We start from the raw sequence: 25,187 nt of genomic DNA on the forward strand, positions 1-25,187 counted from the left end.
AAGCCAATACTTGAGAGCAGGCCATTTGATTTAAAATAATCGTGTCACTATGCCTAAAAGCAGTATTAGTTCAACTTAAAAACATATATCCTGGATTCCTCGTTAAGTTTCTGGCGTGGCGGTATGTGGTTCAATGTTTTTAAAGGTACTGTACAACAACAGACGAGCAGGCCAATGAAAGGTTGATCTTTCATTGATAATTTAAAAAAATTCTTATTAGGATAAAAGATTAAAACTATGCTATAAAAAAAAAAAATCATGACATCTGGAAAGGTAATAATGTTATTTATAATGCTTCCTAAAAGTGTCATGTTCTGTTCTCAAGGAGTAACTAATATTTCCCAAGAGTGTTCAGGGTCGAACATGAAAGCAATAGACTGTCAATTCGTAAGTAGAAACATTACTCAGAAGCATGATATCTCTATACCAAACAATTATGTACATTGAAACGCCCTGTGTGATAAATAACTGTAATGGCACATGGTTAAGTCAACATCAACATGTTTGTGTAATGTAAAATGTACTGCATTCCTACAATCACTGCTTCATGGAACAATCAGACTACAGATGGACTGTTGGTTAAAGAATATACACAGAATTCTACCCAAGCTTCCCCCGAAGAAGACTATTTTACAAGTGGAGGAATCTCTGAACATTCAAACCACATTATGCTACCGGCAGATGCAGCGAACTTACTCACAAAAAAAGTTGCCCGTTCAGATCTAATCAAATCACTGACGTTTTGTAATGAGACAGGTATTTAAATCTACCTCTTAACACTGCCAGTACTTTGCATGAACAGTCAAACACTACAAAACGTAAACCCTAATCTTTCATTATGTGCAAAATGGAAAAGGCAAAACAATAAAATTTTCTCACGTCTCTTCATAAAGATACTTATAAAGGGACATTAAAAACCAAATACATTCCAGGTGAGCCACAATACACTTTTGGTAAAGTCTCATTGACATTGCACTGATTGAGTCATTACAACTTCATAGGTCACAGAGGTCCAAAACAAAAATGATGGGTATACAGTCAATAAATTAAATAAATACAAGAGAATAAGACAATCAGTCCCATTTTCAACAACAATTTCCTAAAATGATTTGTTCTCTCGCATATTTACCAATTTTCCACAAACTATCATGTTGTGCTTTTCAGGAACGTTGCATTTCAAGAAAATCAAAAGACAGGAAAAGGCGCAACGCTCGCTCACCATTAAAAACCCATTGTTTTATAAGACAAGTTTAAAAGTCAAAAGAAACAGAAAGGAAACAGTATAGTCCAAACTGAAGCGGAGTGAGAGTTCCTTTCCCCAGTGAGGGTGGGCCACTGCCTGTGGTGCGGTGGAGTTGATCAGCTTCCCGAGGGCTGAGTCTGTGTGGTGAACAGGGCAGCACCCCCCTGTGGCTGGTCTTCCTCTGTGCTCTGGGCTGCTCTGGTTGGGACGGGGGCCGAAGCGAGGGCGGAGACCGCAGGGGTCATGGAGGAGGAGCTGACTCCGTTGGATATGCTGACGGAGCTGTGCTGGATGGCCTCGCTCTGAAGGCTGTCTGGGACTGACATCTCCTCATAGCTGTCCTCCTCAGACGCTGCAAACACACAGTGAACACACATACTGAACCACAGTGTGTCTAAAAAAAGCCTATTTTGGCTTTGTGGTTTGATCATTACGTTTTTTTATACAGTACATCTACTGCAGCAATAGTGCTTGCTAAAGTACAACAATTAATCAAAATGGATAGCTTATATTCAATACACTGTGCTGATATTCCAAAACAGGATCAGGAGTAGGGTTGCTAAGGCAGGATATATTACTGGAAACTTTTAAAAGTTAATCAGTCAACTACAAATCTTATTTTTAACTTTCAAAAAAATTTCAGGAATTTTATCAGTGGCCTGTTTGGGAACTACAGATGATCAAATCAAATCAAATTGTATTTGTCACAAGCGCCGAATACAACGCCTTACAGTGAAATACTTCCTTACAAGCCCCTAACCAACAGTGAAAAAAAATAAAAAATACAGATAAGAATAAGAGATAAAAGTCACAATAATTAAAGAGCAGCAGTGAAATAACAATAGCGAGGCTATATACAGGGGTGTACCGGTACAGAATCAATGTGCAGGGGCACCGGTTAGTTGAGGTAGTATGTACATGTAGGTGGAGTTATTAAAGTGACTATGCATAGATGACAACAGAGAGTATCAGTGATGTAAAGAGGGGGAGAGGTGCAATGCAAATAGTCTGGGTAGCAATTTGACTAGATGTACAGGAGTCTTATGGCTTGGGGTAGAAGCTGTTTAGAAGCTTCTTGGACCTAGACTTGGTGCTCCGGTACCGCCTGACGTGCGGTAGCAGAGAGAACAGTCTATGACTAGGGTGGCTGGAGTCTTTCACAATTTTCAGGGCCTTCCTCTGACACCGCCTGGTATAGAGGTCCTGGATGGCAGGAAGCTTGGCACCAGTGATGTACTGGGCCGTTGGCACTACCCTCTGTAGTGCCTTGCGGTCGGAGGCCGAGCAGTTGCCATACCAGGCAGTGATGCAACCAGTCAGGATTAGAGGTCGACCGATTATAATTTAACGCCGATACCAATTCTTGGAGGACCAAAAAAAGCTGATACCGATTAAAATCGGCCGATTATTATATATACTTGTAATAATGACAATTACAACAACACTGAATGAACAATGAACACTTATTTAAACTTAATATAATACATCAATAAAATCAATTTAGTCTCAAATAAATAATGAAACATGTTCAATTTGGTTTAAATATTGCAAAAACAAAGTGTTGGAGGAGAAAGTAAAAGTGCAATATGTGCCATGTAAAAAAGCTAACGTTTAAGTTCCTTGCTCAGAACATGAGAACATATGAAAGCTGGTGGTTCCTTTTAACATGAGTCTTCAATATTCCCAGGTAGGAAGTTTTAGGTTGTAGTTATTATAGGAATTATAGGACTATTTCGCTCTATACCATTTGTATTTCATTAACCTTTGACTATTGGATGTTCTTATAGGCACTTTAGTATTGCAAGTGTAACAGTATAGCTTCCATCCCTCTCCTCGCTCCTACCTGGGCTCGAACCAGGAACACAACGACAACAGCCACCCTCGAAGCAGCGTTACCCATGCAGAGCAAGGGGAATAACTACTCCAAGTCTCAGAGCGAGTGACGTTTGAAACGCTATTAGCGCACACCCCGCTAACTAGCTAGCCATTTCACATCGGTTACACCAGCCTAATCTCGGGAGTTGATAGGCTTGAAGCACAGCGAAGAGCTGCTGGCAAAACGCAGGAAAGTGCTGTTTGAATGAATGCTTACGAGCCTGCTGCTGCCTACCACCGCTATGTCAGACTGCTCTATCAAATCATACTTAGTTATAATAACACACAGAAATACGAGCCTTAGGTAATTAATATGTTCAAATCCGGAAACTATTATTTCGAAAACAAAACGTTTATTCTTTCAGTGAAATACAAAACCGTTACGTATTTTATCTAACGGGTGGCAACCATAAGCCTAAATATTGCTGTTACATTGACGAGCCAGGCGGCCCAACTGTTGCATATACCCTTCATGGCTACAGACGTGAGTGCTACGGGTCGGTAGTCGTTTAGGCAGGTTACCTTAGTGTTCTTGGGCACAGGGACTATGATGGTCTGCTTAAAACATGTTTGTATTACAGACTCGGACAGGGAGAGGTTGAAAATGTCAGTGAAGACACTTGCCAGTTGGTCAGCGCATGCTCGCAGTACACGTCCTGGTAATCCGTCTGGCCCTGCGGCCTTGTAAATGTTGACCTGTTTAAAAGGTCTTACTCACATCAGCTGCGGAAAGCGTGATCACACAGTCTTCTGGAACAGCTGGTTCTCTCATGCAAGTTTCAGTGTTATTTGCCTTCGAAGCAAGCATAGAAGTAGTTTTGCTTGTCTGGTTGGCTTGTGTCACTGGGCAGCTCTTGGCTGTGCTTCCCTTTGTAGTCTGTAATGGTTTGCAAGCCCTGCCACATCTGACGAGCGTCAGAGCCGGTGTAGTACGATTCGATCTTAGGCCAGTATTGACGCTTTGCCTGTTTGAGGGTTCTTCGGCGGGCGTAGCGGGATTCCTTCTAAGCTTCCGGGATAGAGTCCCGCTCCTTGAATTCGGCAGCTCTAGCCTTTAGCTCAGTGTGGATGCTGCCTGTAATCCATGGCTTCTGGTTGGGGTATGTACGTACGGTCACCGTGGGGACGACGTCATTGATGCACTTATTGATGAAGCCAATGACTGATGTGGTGTACTCCTTAATGCCATCGGAGAAATCCCGGAACATATTCCAGTCTGTGCTAGCAAAACAGTCCTGTAACTTAACATCTGCTTCCTCTGACCACTTTTTTATTGGTCTAGTCAATGGTGCTTCCTGATTTAATTTTTGCTTGTAAGTAGGAATCAGGAGGATAGAATTATGGTCAGATTTGCCAAATGGAGGGCGAGCTTTGTATGCGTCTCTGTGTGTGGAGTATAGGTGGTCCAGAGTTATTTTTCCTCTGGTTGCACATTTAACAGGCTGATAGAAATTTGGTAAAACGGATTTAAGTTTCCCTGCATTCAAGTCCCTGGCTACTAGGAGCGCCACCTCTGGTTGAGCGTTTTCTTATGGCGGAATACAGCTCATTCAATGCCATCTTAGTGCCAGCCTGTGACTGTGGTGGTATGTAAACAGCTACAAAGAATACAGATGAAAACCCTCTCGGTAGGTAGTGTGGTCTACAGCTTATCATGAGATACACGGGATGCTGGCCTTCTAGGCAGAGTTGCAAAGAAAAAGCCATCTCAGACTAGCCAATAAGAAGAAAAGATTAAGACGGGCCAAAGAACACAGACGAACTCTGCCTAGAAGGCCAGCATCCCGGAGTCGCCTCTTCACTGTTGACGTTGAGACTGGTGTTTTGTAGGTACTATTTAATGAAGCTGCCAGTTGAAGACTTGTGAGGCGTCTGTTTCTCAAACTAGACACTCTAATGTACTTGTCCTCTTGCTCAGTTGTGCACCGGGGCCTCCCACTTCTCTATCTATTTTGGTTTGAGCTGTCCTGTGAAGGGAGTAGTACACAGCTTTGTGCGAGATATTCCGTTTCTTGGCAATTTCTCGCATGGAATAGCCTTCATTTCTCAGAACAAGAATAGACTGACGCGTTTCAGAAGTTCTTTGTTTCTAGCCATTTTGAGCCTGTAATCTAACCCGCAAATGCTGATGCTCCAGATACTCAACTAATCTAAAGAAGGCGAGATGTATTGCTTCCTTAATCAGAACAACAGTTTTCAGCTGTGCTAACATAATTGCAAAAGGGTTTTCTAATGATCAATTAGCCTTTTAAAATGCTAAACTTGGATTAGCTAACACAATGTGCCATTGGAACACAGGAGTGATGGTTGCTGATAATGGGCCTCCGTACGCTTATGTAGATATTCCATTTAAAAAATTAAAATCTGCCTTTTCCAGCTTTGCTTTTCTTTCAAAAACAAGGACATTTCCTCATGACCCCAAACTTTTCAACGGTAGTGTACATGAATACAATGTTCCCAAAGATTGCCATGGATTTTGGTAAATTACTGGGATCTTTGCAACCCTAATTAGGAGTAATCTCCGTTGGCCAATCTATTTAGAACTGATACAGTGCATTCGGAAAATATCTTGACTTTTTCACATTTTGACATTTTTGCAAATGTATAAACATTTTTTTTACTGAAATATCCCATTTACATAAGTATTCAGACCCTTTACTCAGTAATTTGTTGAAGCACCTTTGACAGCGGATACAGCCTCGAGTCGTCATGGGTATGAAGCAACAAATCAAATCAAAGTTTATCACATGCGCCGAATACAACAGGTGTGGACCTTACAGGTCCTAACCAACAGCGCAATATTTAAGTAAAAAATAGGTATTAGGTGAACAATAGATAAGTAAAGAAATAAAAAACAACAGTAAAAAGACAGTGAAAAATAACAGTAGCGAGGATATATACAGTAGCGAGGCTATATACAGGCACCGGTTAGTCGGGCTGATTGAGGTAGTATGTACATGTAGGTATGGTTAAAGTGACTATGCATATATGATAAACAGAGAGTAGCAGTAGAGTAAAAGAGGGGTGAGGGGGACACAATGCAAATAGTCCGGGTAGCCAATATGCGGGGGCACCGGTTAGTCGGGCTAATTGAGGTAGTATGTACATGAAAGTGACTATGCATATATGATAAACAGAGAGCAGCAGCAGCGTAAAAGAGGGGTTGGGGAGGGGCACAATGCAAATAGTCCAGGTAGCCATTTGATTACCTGTTCAGGAGTCTTATGGCTTGGGGGTAAAAGCTGCTGAGAATCCTTTTGGTCCTAGACTTGGCGCTCCGGTACCGCTTTCCAAGCATGGCACACCTGTATCTGGAGAGTTTCTCCCATTCTTCTCTGCAGATCCTCTCAAGATCTGTCAGGTTAGATGGGGAGCATCGCTGCACAGCTATATTCAGGTCTCTCCAGAGATGTTCAATCGGGTTCAAGTCTGGGCTCTGGCTGGGCCACTCAAGGACATTCAGAAACTTGTCCCAAAGCCACTCCTGCATTGTCTTGGCTATGTGCTTAGGGTCGTTGTCCTGTTGGAAGGTGAACCTTCGCCCCAGTCTGAGGTGCTGAGCACTCTGGAGCAGGTTTTCATCAAGGATCTCTGTACTTTGCACGGTTCATCTTTCCCTCGATCCTGACTAGTCTCCCAGTCCCTGCTGCTGAAAAACATCCCCACAGCATGATGCTACCACCACCATGTTTCACCGTAGGGATAGCGCCAAGTTTCCTGAGGATTTGTATTTATTTAATCAATTTTAGAATACGGCTGTAACGTCACAAAATGTGGAAGTCGTCAAGGGGTCTGAATACTTTCAGAATGCACTGTATGTACTATCCTAGGCCTATTTTGTCAAGGCCTCTTACAATTGTTGCCTTTAATTAAAGTTAAACTACAATGTCAATTTAAACCAAAGTCATAAGGGGACGTTACATTCTGGAGCACGTGGCAGTGATTCCCAATCCTCACTGCGTTCTCATTCGTTTTTTCCTACCTTGCCAACTACTGTAGCTACTGTAACAGATGATTACAGCACCTGATTTTAATGATGCTCACACTGGAAAATACACAAGGCTTAATCTCGAAATGCCACCAAATGCTAGGCAGTTGTATTGAATTAACTGGATCCTGACTCAATCATGCTCTGACTCAAAAAGGAATGAGGAAGACCACTATGATAATTAATATAGCTTATGATAGGTAGTCAGTTGAAATGACACTAGGTAATTAATGATTGGGCTTGGTATTTGAGAACGTAAGATACAGATCCCATAATACGAAAAGTTGCAATAAAATTGCATTTAAAAAGGCCCTCTGTGTGGGAGGGCTCCCGCTGCCTTCGTACTGACCACACTTTGATCAGGTGATTTAGCGCAAATCGCTCTGACATTTGTCCCTGCATAAGGCTGACCTCAAGAGTAAATCATAAGGCTGCTCCCAGAGGAAATCATAAGGCTGCTCCCAGAGTAAATCATAAGGCTGCTCCCAGAGGAAATCATAAGGCTGCTCCCAGAGGAAATCATAAGGCTGCTCCCAGAGTAAATCATAAGGCTGCTCCCAGAGTAAATCATAAGGCTGACCCCAGAGTAAATCATAAGGCTGCCCCCAGAGTAAATCATAAGGCTGCTCCCAGAGTAAATCATAAGGCTGACCCCAGAGTAAATCATAAGGCTGACCCCAGAGTAAATCATAAGGCTGACCCCAGAGTAAATCATAAGGCTGACCCCAGAGTAAATCATAAGGCTGACCCCAGAGTAAATCATAAGGCTGACCCCAGAGTAAATCATAAGGCTGACCCCAGAGTAAATCATAAGGCTGACCCCAGAGTAAATCATAAGGCTGACCCCAGAGTAAATCATAAGGCTGACCCCAGAGTAAATCATAAGGCTGACCCCAGAGTAAATCATAAGGCTGACCCCAGAGTAAATCATAAGGCTGACCCCAGAGTAAATCATAAGGCTGACCCCAGAGTAAATCATAAGGCTGACCCCAGAGTAAATCATAAGGCTGACCCCAGATTAAATCATAAGGCTGACCCCAGAGTAAATCATAAGGCTGACCCCAGAGTAAATCATAAGGCTGACCCCAGATTAAATCATAAGGCTGACCCCAGAGTAAATCATAAGGCTGACCCCAGAGTAAATCATAAGGCTGACCCCAGAGTAAATCAGCCTGGTCTTTTTGTACATATTCCATTGTGTATTATTACTCTTAATGGCATTAAGCACAGGAGCGGAAGGCTGATATTTTATAATACGCAGCTTTACTGGTTCCCCTAAGCAGCCCTTTACATTATTTCTGATGTGGTTTTTACCAGAAGCAAAATTGACAATTTGGTGTGCCAAGAGGAAGCATGGCCTGGTATGTTTGTAGGGTAGGCTGGGTAATTTCCTCCCACCTGCTGTAGCTGAGTGCCTGGACCTGAGCCTGGGGATGGATAATGAAACGTTACCAGACAGAGACGTAGGATGCTGGGAGCCCGGGGCTGGATAATGAAACATGTTACCGGACAGAGAGAAAGTATGTAGGGAGCCCGGGGCTGGATAATGAAACATGTTACCAGACAGAGACGTAGGATGCTGGGAGCCCGGGGCTGGATAATGAAACATGTTACCGGACAGAGAGAAAGTATGTAGGGAGCCCGGGGCTGGATAATGAAACATGTTACCGGACAGAGACGGAGGATGCTGGGAGCCCGGGGCTGGATAATGAAACATGTTACCGGACAGAGAGAAAGTATGTAGGGAGCCCGGGGCTGGATAATGAAACATGTTACCGGACAGAGACGGAGGATGCTGGAGCAAGATTGAGCTTATCCCTGATGTGGAAACTGCCTGGAAATTCTTTCATAATGGTTTTTCCCAAATAGTAAACAAACATGCCCCATTCCGCAGGTTCAGGGTTAAAGGGCGGGATAATCCATGGTTTTCTTCGGAGCTGTCTGTTATTATTCACGACCGTAATCTAGCCTGGGCTAAAGCAAGGAAATCATGTTCAGATGCTGATTGGCTTCTTTTTAGGCAGTTAAGAAACAAGTGTTCTTTTCTTCTCAGGAAGTCCAAGTCTGAATTGTTATGTCTGTTACCACTGATAACCTGAATGACCCTAGAGTTTTAGACGGCTTTTAAGTCTATGTCTGGAAACAGTGATGTTAACGAATTACCGTCGTGTGTATTGAAGGACTTTGTTGCTGTATATGACAAATCTGAAATGCTGAATTGTTTCAATGAGCACTTTGTATCATCTGGTAGGCTGTTTGATTCAGTGTCCTCTGTCTCTGTACAACCCTGTGTGGATGAACCAGTGAGAGCTGGTCAAACTTGTTGCCATTCTCAGTGCAGGTGGTACATAAAGCCCTGAAATCCTTAGATCAGAGAAAGCCTGCAGGTCCTGATCTTTTAGATCCCTGCTTTTTAAATCTGGCAGCTGATTTCATAGCTGAACCACTTACATATCTGTTCAATCTAACCCTGGAATGTAATGAAACTCCAAAGATCTGGAGATCCAACTCTATTAAATAATTATAGGCCAATCTCTAAGCTGTCACCCCTGGTGAAAATACTTGAAACCCTTGTGAGTGAACAGCTAAAATAGTTTTTATTTACTAACATGTTACCAGACAGAGACGGAGGATGCTGGGAGCCCGGGGCTGAATAATGAAACATGTTACCAGACAAAAGGAAGGATGCAGCATTTTTTTGTCACAGTATTGACAGTATAGTAGAGCATGTACAGGCTGATGTCATCTCCCGCAACCTCACCTTTCAAAAATAGAATGCTTCCGTAAAGTAACAGGATGAGTCTAGGCTATTTTCTCCACTGTATCAACTAGCTGCAAGGGATCATCCTTCAGAAGTCTAAGAAGCTGGGGGGACATTCAATATACCTGAGAAAGATTATTATTTTACCTTTATTTAACTAGACAAGTCAGTTAAGAACAAATTCTTATTTTCAATGACGGCCTAGGAACAGTGGGTTAACTGCCTTGTTCAGGGGTAGAACAACAGATTTTTACCTTGTCAGCTCTGGGATTCAATCTAGCAACCTTTCGGTTACTGGCCCAACAGCTCTAACCACTAGGCTACCTACCGCCCCAAAATATGACCCAATTCATCCACAAATCGTAGTCGAGAAACAATCTCAGACAACCAAATGATTCCCGTCTGACAGGTCAATACAGCCTGGGAGCCATTCAGCCATCAGTCCCAGAATAAGCACGAGGCGTGTCAGCTATGGTTAACAATAGAAATGCAGAATGAACAGCAGAGCTGCGGCACCTCTCATTGACAAAGCTCCACGGTCTTGTCAAGCTCTCCTCTCAGCAATAATGGACTCATCTTGGAGGAAATCATTGTCAATCCAATCCAGACGTGGCTCTGGATTAAACATTCTGCATATTGACCCATCAAAGAGAGATGGTGAGGTATGAGCTCAAAGCTGACAAAAAAAATCTAGATTCTAAAACACAGAGGCAAATGGGGTTGAAATGGTGGAAATTAAAAAGTATAACATGTTCTTACAGAAGTGCTTACACAATGACTGATGACACCTGGCAGCCAATATGTTTTACAACAAGCACCTGAGAAACAGGCACTGCTGGGCAAAGTGAGTCAACCATCGTCTCCCAACAGCCCGTTCTACTGACAAGAGCAAATTTAAATGAAGAGGCTGGATATGGCAGACACGATGCACAGATTTGCAACATTAAAGAATAAAAACATAAAAAATTGGAGCTTAACGTATATCTGCTAATGCCTTCCCTCATGTAGGCTTCCATAAAGATGAAGATAAACCACATTTAAAACAATATGACACCTCAAAACACATGACTTGCCTGGATACAAAAAAGGCATACGAATAGCTCAATTTCTCAGAAGTTTTTCAAAGAGAGAACGGCCTTATGTGTCAATAGCTCAGGAGGTTTTGGCCCTGGCGATGAGTGAGACGTGTCCCTCTGGCGAGCGGTTAGCAGGGCTGGTTTTGGATGTATTTAGCGGGCGGCCCCGGGGTGAGAGTAATGGAACATTACTCACTGTGATAGGCAGATTTCTTCTTCTTGGCGGTTACAGGTCAATCTTTATCAGCCAGATGATACTTCAGCTGATCCACTTCATTTCTCAGCAGGGTGACTTCATTCTGCCAGAGGGGAAACAGACAACACACAATCAATAAAACATTCTCATACAGACATATAGTACATTAGGAAAGTATTCAGACCCATTGACTTTCTCCACGTTTTGTTACGTTACATCCTTGTTCTATCCCACAGCTGAAAAAAACTTCCATAAAATAAGCCATGAAGTCGAAGGAATTGTTCGTAGAGCTCCGAGACAGGATTGTGTCGAAGCACAGATCTGGTGAAGGGTACCAAAACATTTCGGCAGCATTGAAGGTCCCTAAAAACACAGCCTCCATCATTCTTAAATGGAAGACGTTTGGAGACCACCCTCATCTTCCTAGAGCTGACCAAACAGGGGAGAAGGGCCTTGGTCAGGGAGGTGACCAAGAACCCTACGGTCACTCTGACAGAGCTCCAGAGTAACTCTGTGGAGATGGGAGAACCTTCCAGAAGGACAACCATCTCTTCAGCACTCCACCAATCAGGCCTTTACGGTAGAGTGGCCAGAAGCAACTCCGCAGCAAAAGGCACATGACATCCCGCTTGGAGTTTGCCAAAAGGCACCTAAAGGACTCTCAGACCATGAGAAACAAGATTCTCTGGCCTGATGAAACCAAGATTAAACTCTTTGAGCTGAATGCCAAGCCTCACGTCTGGAGGAGACCTGGCACCATCCCTACGGTGAAGCATGGTGGTGGCAGCATCATGCTGTGGGGATGTTTTTCAGCAGCAGGGACTGGGAGACTAGTCAGGATCGGGTAAAAGATGAACAGAGTAAAGTACAGAGAGATCATTGATGAAAACCTGCTCCAGAGCGATCAGGACCTCAGACTGGGGCGAAGGTTCACCTTCCAACAGAACAACGACCCTAAGCATACAGCCAAGACAATGCAGGACTGGCATCAGGACAAGTTTCTGAATGTCCTTGAGCCAGAGCTGGCCGCCCGGGCCAAAACTTCCTAGAGCTGGCCGCCCGGCCAAACTGAGCAATCAGGGGAGAAGGCGTTGGTCAGGGAGGTGATGGTCACTCTGACAGAGCCCAGCCAGAGCCCGGACTTGAACCTGATCAATAAATCAAATGTTTTATAAAGCCCTTTTTACATCAGCCGATGTCACAAATCTAACATCTCTGGAGAGACCTGAAAATAGCTGTGCAGTGACGCTCCCCATCCAACCTGACAGAGCTTGAGAGAATCTGCAGAGAATTGGAGAAACTCCCCAAATTCAGGTGTGCCAAGCTTGTAGTGTCATAACCAAGACTCGAGGCTGTAATCGCTGCCAAAGGTTCTTCAACAAAATACTGAGTAAAAGGGTCTGAATACTTATGTAAATGTCATATTTAAGTGTTTTAATTTTGAAAACCTGTTTTTGCTTTTTCATTGTGTGTAGATTGATGAGGGGGAAAAAACAATTTAATCCATTTTAGAATAAGGCTGTAACGTAACAAAATGTGGAAAAAGTCAAGGGGTCTGAATATTTTCCAAATGCACTGTACATACTGGAACTTGGGTCTGATAACCATTGGTATACCATGTCTCTGATTGAAACACAGAGGCTAAACCTTCACGATCCCTAACCTTATGAGGAGTGTGACCTGCCAAACCATCAGCCAGCCATTTCCCAGTTCTGAAAAGTGAAAGCATTCAGGCTGTGATGGGACTTTAGCTACTATTTTCCCAGTACCAAAACCATAATTATTTTTATTTGACAAAGGGAGAAGAACCTCATTTAACCACAAGTTATTTATTTCTCCTTGTCTGGTACATGTGACCATTACATTACCTCACACCAGTCTGTATGAGAGGTCCATACAACCCATTACATTATCTCCTATTCCCCCCCAAACCATGAAGAAGAACAGACACTGGGAAAGGTAACTGGATAACGGATGGCAGGTGAATAAAGGACGTTGTTAATTATTATTATAATTATGTCCCTTTACTGGCTCTAAACACAAATTGTCAGGTGGTCAGCACCACTTTGTGGATTCTGCTGTAAGGACTCCTGTGTCCTTACAGCCCCTGTGGGAGCGAGGGATTCAGCATGCCGTAAAGAGAGGCCACATTACGCTCACGGTGACTACGTGGATTTAGAGCAGCCTGGGTTCCAAACACATTAAGGCACTTACAATACATTTTAATTGATTTATTTCAGCTTTATTTAACCAGGTAACCAAGTTCTCATTTACAACTGCGATCCTGGCCAAGATGAAGCAAAGCTGTGCGACACAAAACAACAACACGGAGTTACACATGGAATAAACAAACATACAGTCAATAACACAATAGAAAAAGTCTATATACAGTGTGTGCAAATTAGGTAAGATAAGGGAGGTAAAGCAATAAATAGGCCATAGTGGCGAAATAATTACAATTTAGCAATTAAATACTGGAGTGATAGATGTGCAGAAGATGAATGTGCAAGTAGAGATACTGGGGTAAAAGGAGAAAAAAAAATTAAAAGGAGAAGTCATTTTCTCTGATGAATCCCCTTTCCGATTGTTTGGGGCATCTGGAAAAAGCTTGTCCAGAGAAGACAAGGTGAGCGCTACCATCAGTCCTGTGTCATGCCAACAGTAAAGCATCCTGAGACCATTCATGTGTGGGTTTGCTTCTCAGCCAAGGAAGTGGGCTGACTCACAATTTTGCCTAAGAACCCAGCCATGAATAAAGAATGGTACCAACACATCTCCCGAGAGCAACTTCTCCCAACCATCCAGGAACAGTTTGGTGACGAACAATGCCTTTTCCAGCATGATGGAGCACCTTGCCATAAGGCAAAAGTGATAACTAAGTGGCTCGGGGAACAAAACATCGACATTTTGGGTCCATGGCCAGGAAACTCCCCAGACCTTAATCCCATTGAGAACTTGTGGTCAATCCTCAAGAGGCGGGTGGACAAACAAAAACCCACAAATTCTGACAAACTCCAAGCATTGATTATGCAAGAATGGGCTGCCATCAGTCAGGATGTGGCCCAGAAGTTAATTGACAGCATCCCAGGGTGGATTGCAGAGGTCTTAAAAAAGAAGGGTCAACACTGCAAATATTGACTCTTTGCATCAACTTCATGCAATTGTCAATAAAAGCCTTTGACACTTATGAAATGCTTGTAATTATACTTCAGTATTCCATAGTAACATCTGACAAAATTATCTAAAGACACTGAAGCAGCAGATTGTGAAAATTAATATTTGTGTCATTCTCAAAAGTTTTGGCCACGACTGTACATACTTTAACACAACGGGGATGTGTTTTGACATGGCATTACAAACAGTTCTGAGGTCGTAACGTTAACGGGGAGAAAAACGACAGGCCGAAGCAAGACTATGAAAGAGTCACAGGAGTGAAATGAAAGCAATCAATCCAGCGAGATTTAAGTGAGAAGTGGACTTTGCACCTCTCAAAACACAGGAAAGGGATGGCTTAAAAACACAGGAAAGGGATGGCTTAAAAACACAGGAAAGGGATGGCTTAAAAACACAGGAAAGGGATGGCTTAAAAACACAGGAAAGGGATGGCTTAAAAACACAGGAAAGGGATGGCTGAAAAACACAGGAAAGGGATGGCTGAAAAACACAGGAAAGGGATGGCTGAAAAACACAGGAAAGGGATGGCTGAAAAACACAGGAAAAGGATGGCTGAAAAACACAGGAAAAGGATGGCTGAAAAACACAGGAAATAGATGGCTGAAAAACACAGGAAATAGATGGCTGAAAAACACAGGAAATAGATGGCTGAAAAACACAGGAATAGATGGCTGAAAAACACAGGAAATAGATGGCTGAAAAACACAGGAAATAGATGGCTGAAAAACACAGGAATAGATGGCTGAAAAACACAGGAAATAGATGGCTGAAAAACACAGGAAATAGATAGCTGAAAAACACAGATGCTCAGGTGGGCGGGGCATGCTAGTGTCAGTGAGAAATAGGAGCGTGCGCACCACAGTGCTCATAGAAATAGGCTACGTGGCCCACGCATCACACTTTGGAGTCAGTACGTGAATAAGAGAACATTATTGTTCCATGTATGAATGGTGATGAAATATAATTAATAAATCGTTAAGTATGATTAAGACTAATGTACCAATGTAACAATGAATTTGGAAATTATAAATTGCCTTTCTACATTGTTGAACCAGTTTATTGGTTGCGATTTCCAATTTGGTAATTTTATGGTCCTGGGAGGATCCAAGTGCTTACATGTACCTGTTGAGCTCCTGACAGATTCCATTTGGTTTCTCAATGGGATGCTGTGCAGTCTTGCCCTCGACCTGTATCCGTTCAGATAGGACAGGTTAAGCCTGATACGGAGGCTATATCTTTTGGGCTACTGCCCGTGTATATCTGGTAAATCTACTTGTATATTTAGTATGATATGGCTCTTTCACCATTGTATCACCAAGACCTGTAAATAAATGTACACTCCGAGCACGTTAACCTGCCTTGCCTTCTGCTGATTTCATGCCCTTATGACTATTACAGGGTCCCTATTTTACAATGACATCATCAAAATGTGTTACAGATAAAATCATGAAAAGGGCTGTCTGGTAGCCTCAATACATAGACACAGATCTGTACTTGAACAAAGCGTCGCATGTATAGATTTCTTTTTTTTTTTTTTTTTTACTTGACTTGAGACTTGATTTGAAAAAAAAACAACTTGTGACTCGACTTGACTTGCTCTTTGAATGCACGACTTGGACTTGACTCGAGACTTAACCCGTTCTACTTGGGACTCGACTTGAGACATGGACCTTGTGACTTGCTTGAAACTCGAATAATAGTGACTTGGTCTCACCTCTGTCTAATACCAACTGGGAGTATACCTGTAGTTGTCCGTTCATAGAGTTGAGGTCCTGAGTCTTCTTCTCCAGGGTAGACACCCAGGCCTTCCTCTTCTGTCTGCAGCAGGACACCGCTGCTCGGTTGCGTTCCAGGAACTTGCGCCTCTTCTCGTCTGGGTCTTCGCTGGTGGCTCTGCGTTGCCGGCCCCCCTGTGGTTGTGGTGTGCTGGGCAGGGGGCGCCTCGGACGCCTGGTATAGAGACCAGAATGAGCAGCACACATCAGAACCAAACTATCAAAGCTCTATAACCCAGAGACTACAACATACTGTATCTAATGGAAAGACAAACCCTCATTATCACAGAGGGTTGTATAGAGCAGGGGTTTCTTCGTACCAAAGTTTGGGAACCACTGATATAGAGTAATATCATGTAGAATTCATAAAGGTAATACTGTACACTGATACATGTACTTCAAATGACTGTAGTTGTGGAATGGCCGAACTAAGCATAGCCCCCTCTAATGGCCAGTTGTGGTAGTGTACACACAGAGGTGGAGGTGGCAGGCTGATGGAGGGGCTGGGGGCAGGGTTCCTCACGCGGGGCAGGGGGAGGGACAGGTGATGGTCTGGATCAGGGAAAGGGGTCAAGGCTGGAGCCAGGGCTGGGGGCAGGGTTCCTCACGCGGGGCAGGGGGAGGGACAGGTGATGGGTCTGGATCAGGGAAAGGGGTCAAGGCTGGAGCCAGGGCTGGGGCTGCAGTGTGGGTCACAACACTGCTCTGGACAACACCAGCATCTCCATTGGTTACCTGAGGGAGCTGCTGGCTCAGTACTGCTTTCAGCTTCTAGCGGGAGAAAAGAACACAAGCCACGAGATAAAACTTTTGTGCAATGTAGAGATGTTATGTTTGAGTTGAAACCAAAATCTTGACTATGTTCATAGATCAATGAGAAAAATCCCAAAATATGAAACCAAAATCATACATTCTGTACGAAACAAACATTCTACATTCTGTACGAAACCAACATTCTACACTGCTCAAAAAAATAAAGGGAACACTTAAACAACACAATGTAACTCCAAGTCAATCACACTTCTGTGAAATCAAACTGTCCACTTAGGAAGCAACACTGATTGCCAATAAATTTCACATGCTGTTGTGCAAATGAAAAAAAGGTGGAAATTATAGGCAATTAGCAAGACACCCCCAATAAAGGAGTGGTTCTGCAGGTGGTGACAACAGACCACTTCTCAGTTCCTATGCGTCCTGGCTGATGTTTTGGTCACTTTTGAATGTTGGCGGTGCTTTCACTCTAGTGGTAGCATGAGACGGAGTCTACAACCCACACAAGTGGCTCAGGTAGTGCAGCTCATCCAGGATGGCACATCACGTCTGTCAGCGTAGCGTCCAGAGCATGGAGGCGCTACCAGGAGACAGGCCAGTACATCAGGAGACGTGGAGGAGGCCGTAGGAGGGCAACAACCCAGCAGCAGGACCGCTACCTCCGCCTTTGTGCAAGGAGGAGCACTGCCAGAGCCCTGCAAAATGACCTCCAGCAGGCCACAAAGTATTAAGACCCCTTGACTTTTCCACATTTTGTTACGTTACAGCCTTAATCTAAAATTAATCTAAAAAAATTGCTCATCAATTTACACAAATACCCCATAATCACAAGGGAAAAAAGGTTTAGACATTTTTGCAAATGTATTAAAACTAAAAAACACCTTATTTACATAAGTATTCAGACCCTTTGCAATGAGACTCGAAATTGAGCTCCGGTGCATCCTGTTTCCATTGATCATCCTTGAGATGTTTCCACAACTTGACTGGAGTCCACCTGTGGTAAATTCAATTGATTGGACATGATTTGCAAAGGCACACACCTGTCTATATAAGGTCCCACAGTTGACAGTGCATGTCAGAGCAGAAATCAAGACATCAGATTGAAGGAATTGTCAGTAGACCTCCGAGACAGGATTGTGTCAAGGCACAGATCTGGGGTACCAAAACATTTCTGCATCATTGAAGGTCCCCAAGAACACAGTGACCTCCATTTTTAAATGGAAGAAGTTTGGAACCACCAAGACTCTTCCTAGAGCTGGCCACCCAGCCAAACTGAGCCATCGGGGGAGAAGGACCTTGGTCAGGGACTTGACCAAGAACCCTACAGTCACTCTGACAGAGCTCCAGAGTTCCTCTGGATATGGGAGAACCTTCCAGAAGGACAACCTTCTCTGCAGCACTCCACCAATCAGGCCTTTATGGTAGAGTGGCCAGACAGAAGCCACTCCTCAGTAAATAGCACATGACAACCCGCTTGGAGTTTACCAAAAAGGCACCTAAAGGACTCTCAGACCATGAGACACAAGATTCTCTGGTCTGATGAAAACAAGATTGAACTCTTTAGCCTGAAGGCCAAGCGTCACATCTGGAGTAAACCTGGCAACATCCCTATGGTGATGCAGTGGTGGCAGCATGACACTGCGGGAATTTTTTCCAGCGGCAAGGACTGGGAGACTAGTCAGGATCGAGGGAAAGATTAAAAGGAGCAGTACAGAGAGCTCCTTGATGAAAACCTGCTCCAGAGCACTCAGCACCTCAGACGGGGGCGAAGGTTCACCTTCCAAAAGACAACGACCCTAAGCACACAGCCAATACAAGAAGGAGTGGCTTCGGGACAAGTCTCTGCATATCCTTGAGTGTCCCAGCCAGAGCCCGGACTTGAACCTGATCGAACATCTCTGGAGAGACCTGAAAATAGCTATGCAGTGACGCTCCCCATCCAACCTGACAGAGCTTGAGAGGATCTGCAAAGAAGAATGGGAGAAACTCCCCAAATACAGGTGTGCCAAGCTTGTATCGTCATACCCAATAAGACTCGAGGCTGTAATCGCTGCCAAAGATGCTTCAACAAGGTACTGAGTAAAGGGTCTGAATCACTTATGTACATTTGTGATATTTCAGTTTATTTTATACATTTGCAAAAAAAAAAAATCTGTTTTTGCTTTGTCATTATGGGGTATTGTGTACAGATTGGTGAGAAGAAAAAAAAAACTATGTAACCAATTTTAGAACAAGGCTGTAAAGTAACCAAATGTGGAAAAAGTCAAGGGGTCTGAAAACTTTCCCGAAAGCACTGTATATATGGAGACTGCTTAATAACAAATAAAAGGATTTAAATACATGTCAGAAAAACAAACATTTCCTGATATTTATTATATCTCTCAGGTATAGTAGAGACACTTCAGGACAAACTTCCTTTTGATGTTGTTTTGGGAATATCTTTTTTTTACTTCAAGGGGTCTTACAATTAGCCAAATTATCCTTGGTATGACTTTCTTAAAACAATTCCAGATAGCTTAGTAGAACCTCCCCCTCCCCCGACTTAGACAGGGTTTAGACTTATGGGTTTTAAACTCCGTCCCCCACCTCACCCAATCTTAAACTCAAGCTAATACACAGGGCCAGAGGCCGGAGACTCTACTAACACACAGGGCCAGAGGCTCTACTAACACACAGGGCCAGAGACTCTACTAACACACAGGGCCAGAGACTCTACTAACACACAGGGCCAGAGACTCTACTAACACACAGGGCCAGAGACTCTACTAATACACAGGGCCAGAGGCCGGAGACACTACTAATACACAGGGCCAGAGGCCGGAGACACTACTAATACACAGGGCCAGAGGCCGGAGACACTACTAATACACAGGGCCAGAGGCCGGAGACTCTACTAATACACAGGGCCAGAGGCCGGAGACTCTACTAATACACAGGGCCAGAGGCCGGAGACTCTACTAATACACAGGGCCAGAGGCCGGAGACTCTACTAATACACAGGGCCAGAGGCCGGAGACTCTACTAATACACAGGGCCAGAGGCCGGAGACTCTACTAATACACAGGGCCAGAGGCCGGAGACTCTACTAATACACAGGGCCAGAGGCCGGAGACTCTACTAATACACAGGGCCAGAGGCCGGAGACTCTACTAATACACAGGGCCAGAAGATGGAGACACTACTAATACACAGGTCCAGAGGCCGGAGACTCTACTAATACACAGGTCCAGAGAATGGAGACACTACATTTTGAGGTGGAATTAGCCCAAAGTATTCACTACATTGTCTGTACTGTAAATGTAGAGTACATAACATTACATTGTGGATCAATTTTTATATTACACATTTGAGGGAGTTGGGGCATGATGTTAGGTACACAAGAGAAACATTACCAGCTTAGCTTATGATTGGAGAGCTTGTGGCGAGTGGGGTCCAGGGATTCCAGGGCCGTTAGGCACTACAGTGACGGGTCTGACAAACTGACAGCACAGACACACACAGAGACAAGCACAAGGAGAATTATCTTTCCCAGTTAGAAGTAGGCAGCTCCCTCCCCATCCCCTCCCAATGTACACACACACACAGCGCCGTACGCTCAGAGTTTTCCTCATATCTCAGCCACATTAGGCTGGATGGCCTGTCTGTGTGGAGAATACATAGAGATGCACCATGCACGCTAATGAGCTCCTGCCCGTCTGTGTGGAGAACACATGAAGAGAGAGGCTGAGCAAAAAGGTGAGGGATGGCGAGAGACGAGCGGGAAGGCCAGAGCTGGGATCTCCTGACAATGATATGGATGGAAAAAGGGAGAGAAGAGTGGATGGAAAAAGGGAGAGAAGAGGAGGCCCAGCAGGGGGATCTCTTCTTCTCTTTTTTGATCAGTGTTCCCCACAGACTGGGAGAAATGAGGTGTTTTCTCCACCATCAGCAGATAATCATATTCTGCTCAGCGTTCCCCACAGATAATCATATTCTGCTCAGCGTTCCCCACAGATAATCATATCCTGCTCAGCGTTCCCCACAGATAATCATATCCTGCTCAGTGTTCCCCACAGATAATCATATTCTGCTCAGCGTTCCCCACAGATAATCATATTCTGCTCAGCGTTCCCCACAGATAATCATATTCTGCTCACTGTTCCTCACAGATAATCATATTCTGCTCAGTGTTCCCCACAGATAATCATATTCTGCTCAGCGTTCCCCACAGATAATCATCTTCTGCTCAGTGTTCCCCACAGATAATCATCTTCTGCTCAGTGTTCCCCACAGATAATCATCTTCTGCTCAGTGTTCCCCACAGATAATCATCTTCTGCTCAGTGTTCCCCACAGATAATCATCTTCTGCTCAGCGTTCCCTACAGATAATCATATTCTGCTCAGTGTTCCCCACAGATGATCATATTCTGCTCAGTGTTCCCCACAGATAATCATATTCTGCTCAGTGTTTCCCACAGATAATCAGGGCCAGAGAGGAGGCAGGGACCCTTTCTGTCTATCATCATTCAGCCAGACAAGGGGGGGGGGGGGGGGGTACTAGGGACAGGGAGACGTGGCTCTGGGGGAACCAGGGAGACGTGGCTCTGGGGGAACCAGGGACAGAGAGACATCCATATCATAGGTGCTATAGAAATATGAGCTAATATCCTCAACGGACACTGAAACGTGATATCCAGATCATCATGTTAATTGATTGTGACACACATCAGGCATAGTCCATCCAGTCTGCCAGAAGTCAAGTGTGGTGATTCAAATTGTACAAGGACAAATGGCAGTGAGGCACTCTGGATGGGGCCAAGTAACCATTTGGCCTACTCAATGTCTTTGCCATGGTGACATACAGCTGCTCTCTTCTAAGGCACATTAGATCCCCCATCACCCCCTGCCTATGCAACACATGCCAAAGACACTTGTGCCAAAGCAGTAAATGGGGACCTCTAGGGGCGGAATGCAGATAAACGACATTAACTACTGGAACGTGCCTATAGGCCTAGTGGAAATGTGCCCGAGTGATTGGGAAAGGGGTAAGGGAAGGGGGGGATACCTAGTCAGAAGTACAACTGAATGCATTCAACTGAAATGTGTCTTCCGTATTTAACCCAACCCCTGTGAATCAGAGGTGCGGGGTCTGCCATAATCGACATCCACCTATTCGGCGCCCGGGGAACAGTGCCTTGCTCAGGGGCAGAATGACAGATTTTTACCTTGTCAGCTCGGGGAATCGATCCAGCAGCTGGCCCAACACTCTAACAGCTCATTGGAAATCAACACATTCAAAATACACAATGGAACTCCATAAAACAAGACTTGCAATACTTACAGGAACGGCGGTTGGAATGTGTACACTGGATGCGATGGTTAATGGGATAGCGACGGGCATGGTCTGTCCATTAGGCAGCTGAAAGAGTACAGGGAAAGAGAGAAGACTGGAGAGAAGACAAAAGACACTATGGGTTACACAACAAACAGCAATTATATAGTTTTTCAAAAATATATAATTTAAGAACATTATGATACAGTTTACACTACAACATATTTTTATTAATAAACTTAGCAGGCAATCAAAGGAACATAACAGCCTAATTAAATGGATTTGTATTCATACAATATGGTACCAGTCCTGGTCACAGACATCAAAACAAAGAGTAAACTTTTCAATTAACCATCTGACCACGAAATGCAATATCATAAAGACATATTAGCACAAAAACTAATCCAAGAAAGAAATCAAGCAACAAAAAAAAACATTTAAAAATTTGACCAAAAAATAACTAAATAAAGTTATATTTTGAGTTACTTACACTATTGGCCTTTTAGAGGATGAGGCTTGGGTAATTAAAGAGCTAGATGTTGGCGATGGGAGAGCTTGCTCTATAACAACACTAGCGTCTGAGGTTGCTAGAAGTACATTGGGGACTTGGAGGGATGCAGGATGGACTATAGTAGAGCTTGGCAGTGAGGACGGCTGCAAAGATAACACCATACGAGACCTTAGCTGCATTAATAGTTAAATGAAAACTATTTTCTAGATTTCAACTATGAAATAATACCCTAGTTTTGTCTAACTCCTGTAATACAGTTTAAAAAGATAGAGTACTAACTGATAATCATATAGTTATTATGGGTCTGGTGTACAAAATATAGCCCAAAGTGATTTCTTTATCCAAACCATTTCTACAGATCTGGTAGTAATGTGTTCGTTTTGTTAAGGAGTGAAATCATCCATCAAAGCAGTGTGGAAGAGAATCAGTGTTTCATCAGATGAAACATTACAGTGAGACTATTCAACGGAAGACAAAAGCTCCCAGAAAAAAAGTCGTTAGTCTGAAGAAACTATTCAAAAAGTTGGTGCAAAAATGAGTATAAACCTCATTCTGAGATGTCAAAATATTTTTAACTGTAGATCAACTCCATTACACTGGGTGGTCATAACGGAGAACAATTCACTCTGAGCTTATTGCAATGTTGTTGAGCAACATCTCTGATAAGCCATTCATTTGGGGTTTCACGGATACCCGTATGACCAGAATTATGGCCGTACGTCTGTATAGTTAGCCTACATGGTAGCAAAGACAATTGCTTTTTTCAGCAATCACATCTGCAGTGTTACTCAACATTCAAGTAACACTGTTTGAAATTAATCAAACTGTTTAAGGTTTAATATAAACCTGGATATTCAAAAGGTGAGACAATAGTTGTTTATAAATGTCCAAAATGTATGTCAAGACCTAGAATTGCCCCACAGACAACTGATGCCGGTGTCACAAGCAACTAATATTGAGAAACTAGTATCTAGCAACTAAAACTAGGATCTAGCCTACATTTATATCAACTAATTCACCTGGATATCACTGTATGAAGTAAACCAGATTCTTTACCTTGTCATCCCTTGTTGTAGATTCCGGATGGGGCAGAGGGCTGTCCCGATGTGCCGCCACAGCTGAGTGGTCCTCAATTTTGTTTTGTATGATCATCGGTGTGGCAAGAGGCGACAAATCCAAGGGCATCTACATGTCAGAAACAAATGTCAACAGATCAGATAAGATCAAATCTGAAGGAACCTGTACTACGAATGTAAAGAGCATTATTCTTGACAGAACCACTGATTAGTAACTAGTCAACTTTTTGATGTCATCCACAGCAGTTATTTTGAAGTAATGTTCCATAGGACTGGTAAGCTCGTTGAAGAGTCCAACTTCCTCACAGTTCTTCAAAAAGCGTGCAGGTGTTCGCGTTTGGTCTGCAACAGAAGGCAATCTCTCTCACACATCACTTGAAGGAATTCTATCACTTGTGGTGTAAAGCAGTGGTGTAAAGTACTTAAAAGTAAAAAATAATTTAAAGTTCTACTTAAGTAGTTTTTTTGAGGGAATCTGTACTTTACTATTTTGACAACTTTTACTTCACTACATTCCTAAAGAAAAGATGGTACTGTTTACTCCATACATTTTCCGTGACAACCCAAAGTACTCGTTACATTTTGAATGCTTAGCAGGACAGGAAAATTGTGAAAGTAATGGACTTATCAAGAGAACACCTGGTCATCCCTACTGCCTATGGTCTGGCAGACTCACTAAACGCAAATGCATATTTTGTCAATATTGTCTGAGTGTTGGTGTGCCCCTGGCTATCCATAAATTTAAAAAACAAGAAAATAGTGCCATCTGCTTTGCTTAATATAAGGAATTTGAAATTATTTATACTTTTACTTTTGATACATAAGTATATTTCAAACCAAATACTTTTAGACTTTTACTCAAGTAGTATTTTACTGGGTGACTTTCTATTAAGGTATCTTTACTTTTACTCAAGTATGACAACTGAGTACTTTATCCACCACTGTCACTTAGTAATTGATTTGAAGCCCCTTGTAGTGCTTACCGGCTACTATGACACTGTTGCCTCTTGCTGGACCAAACTTTAGTGTCATCTCATGTTTGTGGACAGCCAATTGGTCTTCATTTGTAAATCACTATGAAAAGATGATAAACATATACTTTAAATATTACACATATAACCACAAAGCAAACCACAGGGACTTTTAAAACATACCTGACCACATCCAGGTGCAGAACATAAGAACAGTTTGTCATCACTCATATTTAGGAATTCCTTTTATACCCTGGAATAAATAAAAAAAATATATGATTTGTACTTTAGTAGGTAGAACATTCCAGATCAATGTTCCTCGCCTTATAGGCTCATTCAAAGATGTTATCTTGGGGACAAAGCTTATTGATGGCAAGTTGGCAACTGCCTCTTGTAAATGCATGGTCTTTTTCAATCAGGAGGAGTGAGACATTGTTGGGGTTAGAAAAAAACCATCT

At 43.2% G+C, this 25,187-nt stretch overlaps 1 pseudogene; it reads right to left on the bottom strand.

Annotated features, from left to right (window-relative positions):
- Positions 1-1,359: 1,359 nt before the first annotated feature.
- LOC120063685 lies at positions 1,360-24,960 on the bottom strand (annotated as a pseudogene).
- Positions 24,961-25,187: the final 227 nt, after the last annotated feature.

Source organism: Salvelinus namaycush, chromosome 19 (assembly GCF_016432855.1).
Source record: "Salvelinus namaycush isolate Seneca chromosome 19, SaNama_1.0, whole genome shotgun sequence".
Classification (NCBI taxonomy): domain Eukaryota; kingdom Metazoa; phylum Chordata; class Actinopteri; order Salmoniformes; family Salmonidae; genus Salvelinus; species Salvelinus namaycush.